Raw genomic sequence first — 17,098 nt, 5'->3', positions numbered from 1 at the left:
GTCAAACTCGAGAAACACGAAGGACAGGAACAGATGGTGTAGAGTGACTCTGCCTATGTGATGTCAACTGTACATGCAGGGCTAGCACATTGTAAAAGGAGGGGCTACCTCCGAGCGGACGGCACTCCAGTGCAACACCCATCCTTATTGGACAGGCTTATAAGGGCACTACAGCTCCCAGCAGCCATAGCGATAGTTAAATACACAGCGCATACTAAACAAACTGATTTTATTTCTTGCAGGAACAAAGCCACAGCCATAGAAGTCAAAAGGGTTGCATGTTCTTCAGATATATCGAGTATAAAAAAGGGAGTAAATGCGGGAAGGGTTTAATCATTTGCCAAAGAACCAATTCATGTAAATTCAAGGAAGTGCACCGCAGGAAGAGCAGGAATTATGGAAACGAAGGGGGTGTTCTCTATCCTCCACAGAAGCATTATGGAGACAGGACAGCACTGGAAAGCCAGTAATACCAGTATCGTTAATAAAGATCACATTAGAACAGCTGCATTATCCTGCGCATGTGACTAGGGAGAGTCTTGCTGCAATAAACGTGTTAGAGCATGTTACATTCTATGTAGTGAATTGCATCATGTGTCAGAAATGTACAGCTGGGCATACACTAAGAACGATTAGGGGAGTTATTACTCGACTGAATGGTCCTTTTCAGCATTTACATATCAATTATGTTGATATGCTGCAGGTGTGTAATGGATACAGGTATCTGATAGTGGTGGTGTGTCCCTTCTCTAGGTGGATCAAAGCAGGTCAATGTACACACCCTGACACCACTTGTGCAGCAACATTTTTAGTATGTGAAGTATTTCCAAGATGAGGTGTGTGTGAAGTGCTAAGATCCGATAATGGGCCACATTTCGTCAATTAAGTATTTGAACAGATAGGACTATTGTTGAGCATTAAGCACAAGTTTTCTTCTGCTTATCACAAGCAAACAGAATATGTGAGAGACTGAACGTCCTCCTTAAAGAAAGGATTGCCAAACCCAAGCTAACTTTGAAAACGGGATGGCTATATTGCTTACCCTTAGCTTTATATGCCCTAAGGAATCAGCCTGGGTCAGGCCACCACCTCACACCCCACGAACTAGTAACAGGGAGGCAAATGGGAATACCACTTACACCTCCATAGAGGAGTAGAAGTGATGGTCAGAGTACTGCGAAATTGTTAGGGAACGTGCTGCACAACTATTTGACATGTATGACCTCTAGCATCTCTCTCATTTCAGATCAACTGAAGCATCAGGGGGGTCGGTCTCAGAATACAGATGAAGACCATTCTGCAACCAGATCTCTTGAATTACTATCAGCACCTAGATTATTTGTTGGCAATACCGTGCTAATCAAAAACATCACTAGGAAGTGACATGAGCCGAGATTTAATGTCCCCTTTTGCATTGAAAATGGTACTCCCTCAGCAGTAAAAGTCCAAGACAGACAAGCTTCGATTAATTTGAACGACGTAAAGTTATACACCGGCGAGACCTCACCACCCCCCGCTGTCGATTCAGAAGCAAGACAAGAAGAAGAATTTCAGCATATGCAGACTCGATCGATGACAAAGAAGAAGGACGATAAGGCGACCAGCTGATAAATGCAGATTTTGTATATGTACTGTGGTTCGTTCAGACTTTCATTATAGATATTATACCGGGATTGGAAACCCTTGCTGAGAGTCACAGGAATACTTTGAAAAATGTACTTTAGAATGATATTGATGTATCCCAAATATGCCTGATCTTGAATTTGAATTTGACAATTGGAAATGTGAGCAATTTCCAGACTCGTTTCTTACTAAGTTTCTATTTGGTTGAATCTATGTTTTTAACAGACGGAGATGTCCACAGACTTATACTTGCTGTTTTCGTATTGATCCTTCAAGCTTATCCTACTCTTGTCAGAAGAGACGTTGATATTCACACATTTTACAGGATCCTAAAAATGGTCCTGTAATCAGAAAGCTGCTTGTAGCAATAGTAGAAGAAATACTGCAGTTGCCAGATCTATTGAATTTGCCAGATTAAAAAATGTTTTTCCTTAACAAATTGTAGTGAAAATGAGGAATGTTGAATCTGGTATGATTTTAGGGAATGAACAATCCCAACCAATTTCAGAATGCCGCAAATGGTTGGGGTTAATATGTTGGTTCCTGATATACATATGTGCATCTGTACTTTGTGTCTTTCTCTTTCTCCTGTTTACCATTCCCTATTATGTTGATGTTCCTGTTCAGATAGAGACTAATATGGTTCCCCTTATCACAGGAATTGCTCTTGATTTGTTTACTTCCACTAAGTTAGAGGCTCCTATGGTCCTTCCCTCAAGGAGAACTCTTTTTGATATACTCCATGATTACTATGCAAGTACTGACTTAGTAGTGGTGTGAAGTAAGAAGAATGCAGAAGTAGATAATGAAGGGATAAACACATATCTAGATAAAACAGCACACTTGGGTAATAACATGTGGTATCAGCACTTGAGAAAGGTGGGAGAAAAAACATCCGAGGAGGATTTTTATGTCTGTGCTCTCATACCTTATGTCATGAGTACAACACAAACTTTCCTTTCCAGAGAAATCCCAGAACACGATGACAGATGCCCCATTCATCTTGCAGCATGCATGACAAGAGCCCAATTTCAAGGTAGTTGGTCCACTTTGCGATGGAGATCGAAATAGTTGTTTCCATTTCAGGATGACTATATCAAGAATACACAGATGGAAAAGGAACCTGCGTGGAAAAGCAAGATGCTTACCTATCCGGTGACAGGACAGGAAGAGGTAGTAGCTGCAGAGATGAAGAGACTGAACTGCCCTGATAAAAAATAAGTGGCTGGATGGCCTGAAGGCTGGGAATTAACACAGGTCTTGGTCTATGCAGGAGTGAAATCCAAGAAGGGATGGGAAGAAGGACTGATGTCCTGCATAGCTCATCTATTGATGTCAGAATATTTCCCATAGGTGCAGAGAGTGAACGATCCCTTTTTAAAGTCATGGGCCAAACTATTAACATGGGTAGAAGATCAATCAGGTCCTATGGTTGTGATCCCATTGACGTATGCAACATTATGCTTTCAAATAAAAGGCAAGAATTATGTGGGAATTAATAGAGGCTGCAAGACGACAGTTGACGTTACTAGAATGGGAGCAGGGACAGCCGTCCTGATGAATCGATATTGGGCTTGTGGGTCCAGAGCCAACATGAAGTTGCCCGAGGACTGGGGAGGCACGTGTTCCTTGGTGCTCATCCATGTTCGTGCATTAGTGATTCCACAGAGTGACCTGAACATTGGAGAATTTCCTAAAGTAGATCTATCAGTGAAATCAATAGAAGCCTTTGATGCTATTCCATATGAGCACAAGTTGTTTAGCCAGACTACTGCAGTATTCACGACTATCTTTATGCCGGGGATCCAGACTAAGGCAAATGCTAAATAACTACAAATAACCAGATGGGAGCTCTTGAAGACGATCAACACCACCATAAAGGGATTCAATGCTATCAAGGAAGAATTGGGGACCATATGACTGATGACCCTACGGAATAGATATGTACTTGATATGATCACAGCAATGAATGGAGGAGTTTGTGCCAAAATCGGGCCATCATGTTGCACGTTCACACCTTCTCACAATAGCGAGAATGGGACCTTGACAGAGGCTATATCGCTACTGAAGAAACTGCACAATCAGATAGAAGATGAGACAGAGGCCATTGCAGATGACAGTTGGTTTGTGTCTATCTTTTCATGGATTCCACAATGGATGGCAAACATCGTAAGGTTTCTTGGAGCAGTATTAGTGATGGTGATGTTTGGATTCTATGTGATCAAAATAATTATTACACAGTGCAAGAAGACCGCAAAGGAGGCAGTTGGAATGAAAGTCATGATTGATGTCGAATCAGGGTTTAGACGCAAGGAGTTGTCAGATGAAGATATCAGAAAAGATGTAGAGGCCAGCATCTTAGCACCTGAGGGAACCAAGTTACTGCATCCAAAGAATCACAAGAAGTATGTGGGACGGTGGGTCTACTGTAATCCAAATGGACACAAGAGAGCAAATGGAATGGGTAAAGCTTTCCCCATATCGGCAGCTGTTAAATGGAATAGCCTTCCAGTAGATCTGAGACTAGAATCAAACCTCCTGAGTTTCAGGAAGAAGCTGAAAACACACCTCTTTAAGTAACTTAAAGCCACAATGCTCATTTAGTCGTCAAATGCTATGTTCCTGCTACTTATACTGTCTCATTCCTGTTAGTCTTCTTTTGTCTGTGGAGTCTCCTTGTTGCGCCCTGATGCCCATGGGCGACCAGCGTATTATAAATAAATAAATAAAAATAAAATAAATACAGTACAGCTACATGACCTGGAGTGTAGATGAACATATAAAATCAGCAGGATCCCTGAAGGGAGTAATGAAGATATGGATCCCGAAGAAGCACTTCTTCAAGAGGAGAAACTCAAATGTGGAGATTGGTGAAGGAGTGGTCAAGGAATCAACCAGAGGGGGGAGTGTAGAGGAGCAGCCAAGTGCCCCTGCAGGAAGTGCCGTCCCTTACTGCATCTATGTTGTAAGACAGAAGTCGTGCCATGCTTAACACCAGTGACTGTGACTGTTCCGCGAAGAGCCTTCGAGCAAAGGTATCCACTAAGAAAACCCTATCTGATGTATCCACGAGGAGATGAGAATTTCTTGGAGGAAATCCCCGAAGGAATATAAAGATGAGAGCAGGAAAAGTTGGTGAAGTCACAAAAGATGAGCGTGATGCGCTGAGAAGACTGGCTGAAGAAGAGAATGTATGGACCTTATAGAATCTGATTACGAAGTAAAGAATAGAGTAAACTTTCATATGCAAAGTGAAGATTACATGTGTGAAGAGCAATGCAGAAAATGAAGCTAGCTATATGTAGTGAATTGACTGCAGATGATGCTGCCATCGTATAGAATCTGGACTTCGGTGTAACAACTTTAATAAGCTCAAGCCCATGCAGAAGATGGCTCGAAACTGTGTCGCAGCAAGAAAGCAGCTGGAATCATGGAAAGACTGAGAAAGGCTGTCTGGCCTGGTGTCAAAGGCTGTAGAAGCCAGGAACGAGTTATCCTCGAAGAACAGTGAAGGTGAGAGGCTGCGTCATCCCTTGTTAAGGTGCAAAGAAAGAACACCATGAGTGCCAAGTTCTATTCATTTAATACAATTAAATGTTAGAGAATGAGCTGAATTGCGGTCTCCTGTCACGTGGGCTATGAATGGAAATAGAAGTTGGGCATGAGATAGCGTGTGCTCACACTCCCATGTATTCTCAAAAGCAAGGATACTTTGTAAGGCCAAGTTCAAAGACTATTTGCACGGCAAAGGCATGGGTGATGAGAGATGTTGGGCTAATTGGGTGGGGAGACATGGTCAAGTCCACCCACTGACACCTAGGTTACTAGCTTATGTGCTGCTAGGTAGCCAAATGTTCCAGAAGGGCACGAGCGTGCCAACCAATTGCAGAAGGCCATATAACGAAGGGCCTAATAGTTTGAGAACCAATAATATACTGTGTATCTAATAACTGGTGAAGATGACTTGCACTAGGGTTGGCATAAATTGTCCACTAGACTGTAGAAACCCAATCGCAACCCGATCCCCTACAGAAAGTATATTTAGATGTTCCCCTTGAGCCAACCACAACCCCCCATAGGTTTTTTTTATTTGTCATGTAGTATGACGTCACATATGACAGGTTTTTACTATATAAGTGTAATTTTTTATGAAATGCTTCGAGTGAGATTTGGCTGTGCGACGTTTGTTGATGTCCGTTGTAACTCCCTGCTGTAGACAATTGATATTAAAACAGTAAAACGACTTTGCCTTCTTCCTGAGTTGGTTTGATTATTTGGTGTATGAGTTACTCTGCATCCCGTCTACTGCACGATATGCTACTTATTTAAGGGCCATAAGCTCAAAGATCACTCCAGAGAACCGGAGTGAACGTTCTAGTCTTTCTCAGGATATGATTTGGCAGGTCTGATACGAAATAGAAGATGGAATCGGAATCAATGAGATCCATCCTCCCCGGTGGAACCGCGAGACAGCAGAACAGGACGCCGTGTATAGAGGAGGAAGAGAGCTCAAGGGTATTTTAAGACAAAGGGACGAACACAGCCTCTGGGCCTTCCAAAGTCTTGGGAAGTGTCGAAGAAGAAAACCACACTCCAGGGAAGAAACAGCAATCTGCAGCACTGCCACAGCCGAAGTGAATTACCCAAATGCTACCGGAGCCTCGATGAACACAGCTGCTTGGGAGACGCTGGCATTGATGCAAACCAGGCAAGTGGTTATGCAGGTAACCGAGAGGTGCTGGAGCTTTGGGAAAGCCAGGGAACGAATGCCGAGAATGGGATACGAGGGTCTGGGACCCTAAGATACAAAGATAGAGAAAAGAAACAATGTATACTTGGCAGGCAAGTAAACCAAGCAATCAGAGGATGGAACTACAAGGCTGGGACCCGCACGCAGATGAAAGCCTGAGAATTAGGAAAGACTTCGTCATTTAAAGATCTTCATAGAAACAATACCGGGTAGAGAAGGAACCCAGGTTAACTGTGGAACAAAGAAATTTTAAGAGAACCCGGGGTCTGGGACCCAGAAGAATAAAAGGAGGGGATCCTCAAATATAGAGTTTCATGATTCCATTGGTAATGTCTCGGAAGTGAGACATTTCCCCCTGTGCAGAGAACATTGTTTTGCATCATTGTGAAAGCCCGAGGAGGCCTGGAAAAGGGAGACATTTCCCATAGAGCAGAGAACATTGTTTTGCATCATTGTGAAAGCCTGAGAAGGCCATGGGAAGGGAGACATTTCCCCTGGAGCAGAGAACATTGTTTTGCATCCCTGTGAAAGCCTGAGAAGGCCAGGGAAAGGGAGACATTTCCCCTGGCGCAGAGAACATTGTTCTGCATCACTTGGAGAGCCCGAGGAACCCCAGGGGAAGGCAGCCATCTCCCTGGGACTGGAACATCGTGGCACCTGAAGAGTGCATTTGTTTTCTTTATTAACAATCAAAGAAATTGCCAACTTTATGTTTGTGAAGAACTTGTTTACCACCAACTGGAACTAGACAACGCCCTTGCTCTTTAGTTTCAGTTATTAGTGTTAGTGTAAGGAATAGGCCTTTTGGACACGACAGTTGACCAGCATTTCCTTTGACATGTTCACATTCTCATTACTTTCCTTTGAGGTACGGAAACTCCTCTTAGCTTTAGGGATATAGAGGCCGTTTTACAAACTATCAATTTCTTTAAATAAAAGTCTTTAACCAAAACCATGTCACCTCCATGTCCGAGCCTTACTTCTGCACCCTTTCAATACATACAGTTGCACACTTATAATCTTACACACCCAGCTAAAATACATATATATGCCCACACACACACACGTACATACATTTTAACATACATATGTGCATACACATATAAGCATACAGAAACATAAATACACACACATACACACACACACACACACACTACTCCAAGCCCCCTCCTAAATTATATGTGCACATCTAGGGTGGTGGGAACACCTGGTACCCCTCAGCATCTATTGCCTTGGCTCAGTGCCTTAGGTGGCTTGGGAAAATGAGCTGGGACTCATTAAGGGGGGCGTAAACTAATGGTGGGGGGGTCACCTGCCCGCTTGTTAGGCCATGCCCCCTTGACAAGCCCCAGCTTTATGTTATGTTGATTTATACTGTGCACTGCTACCACCTGTGGCAGTCTCCAGGCGCTCGCATGGCTCTGCAAGAGAGGGGAGTGGGAAGTGGGGAGGTTAGTGAGGATAGGATGAGAGGATAGATTCAGTACCAGGACAAACTGGCATCTGTGAGTGTTGTTTTGCATGTGGGAGTTGGTGCGAGATGCTCTGTGTGTTGTAACCATGTGGATGAGTTTCAGTGCATGGGGTGTGTGATAGTGTTTGTGTTGGTGTTAGTGTGGTGTTGTGCGCACTGGTTAGTGTCCATAAGGGACCCAGAGCCGCGGGTGGCCATATCTGGTGTCTTGGTGTGCACTTGCGTTGTTTTATGAACTATGTGGAGTGGTTCACTCTAGGTGTGCTTCCAGCATCTCAGAGATGATGGGTGTGAACATATAATTGATTCTTGGTTTGTTTATGTGTAGTGTGGCTTAGCCCGAGGTCTGGTGTAGTGGCGTTGGTTACGTTGGAGGAGCAGGAAGGGGAAGTGGGTTAGTAAGTCTGTTGGAGCCTCTGGTGTGACTCTTTGGTTTTTGTCGCTTGATGGTATTCAGCCAGGTTCCCGGTTGTGGTTCGTCGGCCCATCTCGCCTCCTCGCTATTTGTTTGTCTGAGATATTATTGCTGCCGGTGACCCTTTGCGGTTGCCATTGTCTGTTGAATAACCAGGGTTTGAGTCATTTCCCCAAGGTGATGTGGTCTTCTGTGGTTCTAACCTTTGTGCATGATTCCAGAGGTTTGCAATTAGACTTGAGAATGGGCTACAGACAATCCCTGCCAGGCAGCCCTTTGTAGAGATCAGCACCCTCTCCCCCTGGGAGCGAGGGTGATGATTTCTGCATGTATTATCTAAAGGGATGCCTGGCTACGGACAGTGCCAATTGATTTCAGCCTTAATGGTACTGCTGCCCCTCGCCATGCATCCGTTTAACTAAGAGATGCAGCGATCATCTCTTAGCTAAAGGAATGCCTGGCGAGAGGCAGTAGTACCATTAAGACTGAAAAGGGAGGCTGCAAGAAGCTGAGGCCTTTTTTCCTAAAGCCTGAAGCTCCTGCGAACGAGCAGGAGCTTCGGCTTTAGAAACAAAAAGGCCTCGGCTTCCAGCAGCCGCACGTTTTCTTCTACAATGGTGGCACCGGCCTACGGGCATCTCTCAATTAAAGGGATGCCTCGCAGGTGCGGGCGCCGCCATTACAGAGAAAGGCGATATGTTTCTGAAGCATGAAGCTCTCAAACATGAGTGAGAGCTCGGCTTTAGAGAAAAAGCCTTGTCCACTAGCGGCTGGCGCTGCCAGGAAACATTAGGGGGCCCCGGCAGGGCCCGACCTCAGAACCATATTTCTGCCCCGGTCCACTTAAAGCCCTGCCTCGGCCCGCCATCATACTGTGTAGCACCTCCGTGCAGACATACATACATACACACACACTCACTCACTTGTTAGCGATCGCCTCTCCTCTGAGTCACTTGGTGGGTGAAGCACCAGTGTCACTCTTACGCACAGCCACAGGTGCGGTAATGAGCGCTTGTCACAGCCTTGGGAGCGTTGGCTGAAAGCAGTTTTAGGTGGGAGAGTGGGTGGGAGAGAGCAGCTTCCTCCCACGCAGACTCTGTCTTTGTTGGCTCTGCGTCAGACTTCTGAAGCTTGTCTAGTGATTCTGCACAGGGAAATCCTTCCCCTGCCGGCCGGATGATAGCAGGTTCAGTTAAAAACAACACAAGAAAAGATTTCAGTTTGTGTTGCAAATGTTGCAAATGGGTCGCCAGTTGAGGTGCATTGTACAGCTTCACCGCCACGTACGAATGTAATGAATATTAAAGAATCTTTGCTATAGCAGTCAAACCAGGGGCCAGCTCCAATGTGTGGCGCAGGTGGAATCTACTGCCCACTCTGTTCACAAACACTTATCTAAACGTGTACTTAACTATGCCGATTGCAGCCTAGGGAGACGAATGGCACTCCATAGAATATCCAGAACAAATAATGTTATCTTACATTTTTTTTACATTGAGCCAATCACTTCCATAGTGGTCTAAGGAGCTAATTTAGCTCCTAATCGCAATTTGACGGCAGGGAGACGCTATGTTAGCACTGCAACGTAAATAGCTTCCCGTTGCCAAATGTTTGTCATTTGCACGACAGAGTGTAAATGTGTAGGGCAAAAGGCGGCGCTTACAATTACAATTAAACACTGCCTAACATGCTCAGCTAGTCAGATGACACAGCAGTAGAGCGATTGCTTTGACATCTGTGCAGAGCCTGCCGATGCAGGTTCGAAGCCCAGCACAGCCAAACTCAGAGGCCGATTCATGGAATAATTAGCGCGGCGCAAGTGGGCAAAAACGTGCGAATCGCAGTGGAATAGCGAAAATCGCAGTGAACGTGCGAAAATCGCACGAAAAGCAGCGCACGTCGATTCATGGAAGGCCGTGCGCGAGAAAACCAGCGGATGTGCGAAAAAAAAGTGCGCGGCGCACGTTGGCGCACGTTGGCGCACAGGCCATCTAACAGCGTGCGCCAGGTCACAGCGAAAATCGCACAGGCCACAGCGAAATTCGCACATAGCGCGGCGCACGCAATAAAAGTAGGCGGAACACGGGCGTAACACTCGGAATGGGGAACAACTTGCCAAAACGTGGGCGTCACGGGGGAAGTACAGGGCACAAGTGCGCGGAACGCCCACACGCTCGCCTACAACACGTATTCATGGAATAGAATAGGGGAAAAAAGCGCACGCTCAAACCAGCGCACAGGCACAAACACGACCGCCACAAGAAAGGAGGCGGTAGCGTCTCTGCGGCTGTAAGAAATGTGCGCCAAAAGGTGCGCCAACAAATAGCACCTATATACTGCCATGATGAATGTCCCATACTGTGGCCCTCCAGGAAAAATGACGTGCAAAGGGGTACCCACAAACACGGACACCCGCTGACAAAAAATACGTGTGCATGTATACCGGGGTGCGCGGGAAGTGTCACACGCGATTTGCAGGGTACGTGCATCACAGGGGTTCGCGTGAAGTTATTCACACGATCGGGCCTGGGGGAGCGGGCTACGTGTATTACAGGGGTTCGCGTGAAGTTCCTCACGCGATCGGGCCTGGGGGAGCGGGCTACGTGTATTACAGGGGTTCGCGTGAAGTTCCTCACGCGATCGGGCCTGGGGGAGCGGGCTACGTGTATTACAGGGGTTCGCGTGAAGTTCCTCACGCGATCGGGCCTGGGGGAGCGGGCTACGTGTATTACAGGGGTTCGCGTGAAGTTCCTCACGCGATCGGGCCTGGGGGAGCGGGCTACGTGTATTTCAGGGGTTCGCGTGAAGTTCCACACGCGATCGGGCCTGGGGGAGCGGGCTACGTGTATTACAGGGGTTCGCGTGAAGTTCCACACGCGATCGGGCTGGGGGAGTGGGCTACGTGTATTACAGGGGTTCGCGTGAAGTTCCTCACGCGATCGGGCCTGGGGGAGCGTGCTACGTGTATTTCAGGGGTTCGCGTGAAGTTTCACACGCGAATAGCCTGGGCGCGTGAATTTGAGGGGTGCGCGGGAAGTTCCACACGCGATCGGGCCTTGGGGAGCGGGCTACGTGTATTACAGGGGTTCGCGTGAAGTTCCTCACGCGATCGGGCCTGGGGGAGCGGGCTACGTGTATTTCAGGGGTTCGCGTGAAGTTTCACACGCGAATAGCCTGGGCGCGTGAATTTGAGGGGTGCGCGGGAAGTTCCTCACGCGATCGGGCCTGGGGGAGCGGGCTACGTGTATTACAGGGGTTCGCGGGAAGTTCCACACGCGAATAGCCTGGGCGCGTGTATTTCAGGGGTTCGCGGGAAGTTCCACACGCGAATAGCCTGGGCGCGTGTATTTCAGGGGTGCGCGGGAAGTTCCACACGCGAATAGGCTGGGCGCGTGTATTTCAGGGGTTCGCGGGAAGTTCCACACGCGAATAGCCTGGGCGCGTGAATTTGAGGGGTGCGCGGGAAGTTCCACACGCGAATAGCCTGGGCGCGTGTATTTCAGGGGTGCGCGGGGAGTTCCACACGCGAATAGCCTGGGCCCGTGTATTTCAGGGGTGCGCGGGAAGTTCCACACGCGAATAGGCTGGGCGCGTGTATTTCAGGGGTTCGCGGGAAGTTCCACACGCGAATAGCCTGGGCGCGTGAATTTGAGGGGTGCGCGGGAAGTTCCACACGCGAATAGCCTGGGCGCGTGTATTTCAGGGGTGCGCGGGGAGTTCCACACGCGAATAGCCTGGGCGCGTGTATTTCAGGGGTGCGCGGGAAGTTCCACACGCGAATAGCCTGGGCGCGTGTATTTCAGGGGTGCGCGGGAAGTTCCACACGCGAATAGCCTGGGCGCGTGTATTTCAGGGGTGCGCGGGAAGTTTTACACGCGAATAGCCTGGGCGCGTGTATTTCAGGGGTGCGCGGGAAGTTTTACACGCGAATAGCCTGGGCGCGTGTATTTCAGGGGTGCGCGGGAAGTTTTACACGCGAATAGCCTGGGCGCGTGTATTTCAGGGGTGCGCGGGAAGTTTTACACGCGATTTCTGCACGGTACGTGTATTTCAGGGGTGCCGGGGAGTCCCACATGTGATTTGACAGTGTGGGTCCTCCCAGGTGTACCCTGTACACCCTCCACGGCCCCTGCAGGCAGCCCACACCACAGGGGACTACCCTGCATCCCTGGTCATGTCCCGCAGGCAGCCCACCCAACATGGGCATGCCCCCCAGCAAAGGCACATGTCTCCTTGAACACCAACACATGTCCCCTTGCACCCCCACCCCCCAGCACTGTGGGGCACATGCCAGCAGTCCCCCACCCATGTCCAACTCATGTCCCCCACCACCCCCACCCCCCAGCACTGTGGGGCACCTGCCAGTAGGCCCCCACCCATGTCCAACTCATGTCTCCCACCACCCCCACCCCCCAGCCACCAGGGTCACCCTCCACCAGGGCCCCACTCATGTCTCCCACCACCCCCACCCCCCAGCACTGTGGGGCACCTGCCAGCAGGCCCCCACCCATGTCCAACTCATGTCTCCCACCACCCCCACCCCCCAGCACTGTGGGGCACCTGCCAGTAGGCCCCCACCCATGTCCAACTCATGTCTCCCACCACCCCCACCCCCCAGCACTGTGGGGCACCTGCCAGCAGGCCCCCACCCATGTCCAACTCATGTCTCCCACCACCCCCACCCCCCAGCACTGTGGGGCACCTGCCAGCAGGCCCCCACCCATGTCCAACTCATGTCTCCCACCACCCCCACACCCCAGCACTGTGGGGCACCTGCCAGCAGGCCCCCACCCATGTCCAACTCATGTCTCCCACCACCCCCACCCCCCAGCCACCAGGGTCACCCTCCACCAGGGCCCCACTCATGTCTCCAACCACCCCCACCCCCCAGCAGTGCAGGGTCACCCTCCACCAGGGCCCCACTCATGTCTCCCACCACCCCCACCCCGCAGCACTGTGGGGCACCTGCCAGCAGGCCCCCACCCATGTCCAACTCATGTCTCCCACCACCCCCACCCCCCAGCCACCAGGGTCACCCTCCACCAGGGCCCCACTCATGTCTCCCACCACCCCCACCCCCCAGCACTGTGGGGCACCTGCCAGCAGGCCCCCACCCATGTCCAACTCATGTCTCCCACCACCCCCACCCCCCAGCACTGTGGGGCACCTGCCAGCAGTCCCCCACCCATGTCCAGCTCATGTCCCCCACCACCCCCACCCCCCAGCACTGTGGGGCACCTGCCAGTAGGCCCCCACCCATGTCCAACTCATGTCTCCCACCACCCCCACCCCCCAGCACTGTGGGGCACCTGCCAGCAGGCCCCCACCCATGTCCAACTCATGTCTCCCACCACCCCCACCCCCCAGCCACCAGGGTCACCCTCCACCAGGGCCCCACTCATGTCTCCCACCACCCCCACCCCCCAGCACTGTGGGGCACCTGCCAGCAGGCCCCCACCCATGTCCAACTCATGTCTCCCACCACCCCCACCCCCCAGCACTGTGGGGCACCTGCCAGCAGTCCCCCACCCATGTCCAACTCATGTCCCCCACCACCCCCACCCCCCAGCACTGTGGGGCACCTGCCAGTAGGCCCCCACCCATGTCCAACTCATGTCTCCCACCACCCCCACCCCCCAGCACTGTGGGGCACCTGCCAGCAGGCCCCCACCCATGTCCAACTCATGTCTCCCACCACCCCCACCCCCCAGCACTGTGGGGCACCTGCCAGCAGGCCCCCACCCATGTCCAACTCATGTCTCCCACCACCCCCACACCCCAGCACTGTGGGGCACCTGCCAGCAGGCCCCCACCCATGTCCAACTCATGTCTCCCACCACCCCCACCCCCCAGCCACCAGGGTCACCCTCCACCAGGGCCCCACTCATGTCTCCCACCACCCCCACCCCCCAGCAGTGCAGGGTCACCCTCCACCAGGGCCCCACTCATGTCTCCCACCACCCCCACCCCGCAGCACTGTGGGGCACCTGCCAGCAGGCCCCCACCCATGTCCAACTCATGTCTCCCACCACCCCCACCCCCCAGCCACCAGGGTCACCCTCCACCAGGGCCCCACTCATGTCTCCCACCACCCCCACCCCCCAGCACTGTGGGGCACCTGCCAGCAGGCCCCCACCCATGTCCAACTCATGTCTCCCACCACCCCCACCCCCCAGTACTGTGGGGCACCTGCCAGCAGTCCCCCACCCATGTCCAACTCATGTCCCCCACCACCCCCACCCCCCAGCACTGTGGGGCACCTGCCAGTAGGCCCCCACCCATGTCCAACTCATGTCTCCCACCACCCCCACCCCCCAGCACTGTGGGGCACCTGCCAGCAGGCCCCCACCCATGTCCAACTCATGTCTCCCACCACCCCCACCCCCCAGCCACCAGGGTCACCCTCCACCAGGGCCCCACTCATGTCTCCCACCACCCCCACCCCCCAGCACTGTGGGGCACCTGCCAGCAGGCCCCCACCCATGTCCAACTCATGTCTCCCACCACCCCCACCCCCCAGCACTGTGGGGCACCTGCCAGCAGTCCCCCACCCATGTCCAACTCATGTCCCCCACCACCCCCACCCCCCAGCACTGTGGGGCACCTGCCAGTAGGCCCACACCCATGTCCAACTCATGTCTCCCACCACCCCCACCCCCCAGCACTGTGGGGCACCTGCCAGTAGGCCCCCACCCATGTCCAACTCATGTCTCCCACCACCCCCACCCCCCAGCACTGTGGGGCACCTGCCAGCAGGCCCCCACCCATGTCCAACTCATGTCTCCCACCACCCCCACCCCCCAGCCACCAGGGTCACCCTCCACCAGGGCCCCACTCATGTCTACCACCACCCCCACCCCCCAGCCACCAGGGTCACCCTCCACCAGGCCCCCACTCATGTCTCCCATCACCCCCACACCCCAGCAGTGCAGGGTCACCCTCCACCAGGCCCCCACTCATGTCTCCCACCACCCCCACCCCCCAGCAGTGCAGGCTCAACCTCCACCAGGCCCCCACTCATGTCCCCCTGCACCCCCACCCCCCTGCCACCATGTGCAGCCCCCACCAGGTCCTCACAATCCCCAATCATGTGCGTAATGGTCATCCTCCACAGCCAAAAAGACCTACCAAGTAACCCATTCACCCACATGGAAATGGAAATCACATGTTACACCCCCAATGTACATGAAGCAAATGAACCCATGTCCGTCACACACATATTTTCAAATTGAATGGGAAAACACACAACATGACATGCATGAAACCAATGAGATGAAACCACACAGTGAACAATGGAAAAAAAAATGTATTGAAGAAAATACAAATGCCAAAGAAAGAAAACTAACTACAATGTAAATGTGAAAAAATAAGCTGCATGTCCGCATAAAAACACAAAACTAGAAAATCAAATCAAAAAAATTATGTCCAAAGTGAAATGTAAAAACTCTCCATGCAACAAAGAACTATGTACAAAAATAACAAGGGTCCATCATCACAACTGAACTAAGGAAACCTCCTAAAAAACCTACCTAAATATCAACTATATACAAAAAGTGGAGCAGTGTCCGTCGACTCCAAATAATAATAAGAACGAAAGGAAACCTAAAACTAAAGAACTATATACAAAGGCGGCGGGCAAGTCCAGCGGCTCACTCTGTGGTGTTCCGGGCCAGGGCATCATCGAACTCCTGTTCGATGTCCCGGAGGCGGTCCAGTTCCATGGCCCCGAGGGTCCGCAGGGACGACGCCGTGTCCTCCTCCAACCCCCTGCGGATTGCCTCGAGGCACTCGGCCCGCCTCAGGGCCCTCCGCATGGAGTTCTCCGCCCTGACCATTGTGAGCCGCGCCTCTTCCGCCCGCCGCCGCTCCGCACCTATGGCGTGGCCCAACCGCTGCCACACGGAAGACACTCTCTGTCCTGGGTCCTCCTGCCCTCCGGCCGATGCCTGCCCCTCCGATGTCGAAGGCCCCGAGCCTTCATGGCTCCCACCATCTTGCTGCTGCTGCTGCTCTGCCTCTGCCCGTGCACTGCCTCCTGCTGCCTGCACATCCTCCGCCGGCTGGGGTGCACCTGTTGATGTGGCCACCCCTGCTGGACGTCCGACTCCCGACTGTGGCAGGGATGCCTCCTCCACCAGCCTGGCCGCACTGTCAGAGGCAGCTCCACAGGGCACCCAGGTGACTGATGGGTGGGAAGATGGCACAGAGGACGACTGGCGCGTAGGGGGTCCAGTTGAGGAGGGGGTCGGAGCAAGCCCCATCAGACAGCGGAATCCGGCCTGGGTGACCTGTCCCAGCAGGCTGACGTGGTCAACGAGCCATTCGAGATGACGTGCAGTCTCTCCATGAAAAGACTGCAGGTCACCTCGCATGGCCCGTTGACGCAACGCCACGCCAGCCAGGACAGGCTCAACCCGGTCCTGGATGGCCACGTCCGCAGGCAGAGGAAGGCCAGTTGACGTCAGCTCATCCCCTGCCTGAAAACGGGTCTGGACGTAGGCATCCCTGCTGGTGCAAGATGATGCAGGGACAGGATCGGGGACAGGATTGCACACAGGCACCTCCGCGGCCGCCTGTGCTGCCTCCTGTCCCTGGTCCTGGACTGCACCACTAGCACCAGTGGGATCCCCACCTCCAGACCCCGTCTCTGGTGCTTGCGCGGCCCCCTCCTCCACCAAACCCCCCACCAACCTGGATGACTCTGTGCCATCTTCCCCTGTTGGGCCCTGTGGGGTCCCAGCTGCCCCTTCTGCTGCCGAGGAGTCCAACTGCAACCTCCGCCTCTTGGACCTCCCCCCGGCAGCTGCGGCCTGGGACGCGGCACCGGACTCCTCAC

This window comes from Ambystoma mexicanum, chromosome 10 (assembly GCF_040938575.1).
Source record: "Ambystoma mexicanum isolate Mex_15411 chromosome 10, UKY_AmexF1_1, whole genome shotgun sequence".
In the NCBI taxonomy this organism is placed as follows: Eukaryota; Metazoa; Chordata; class Amphibia; order Caudata; family Ambystomatidae; genus Ambystoma; species Ambystoma mexicanum.
This window is presented reverse-complemented; position numbering follows the sequence as displayed.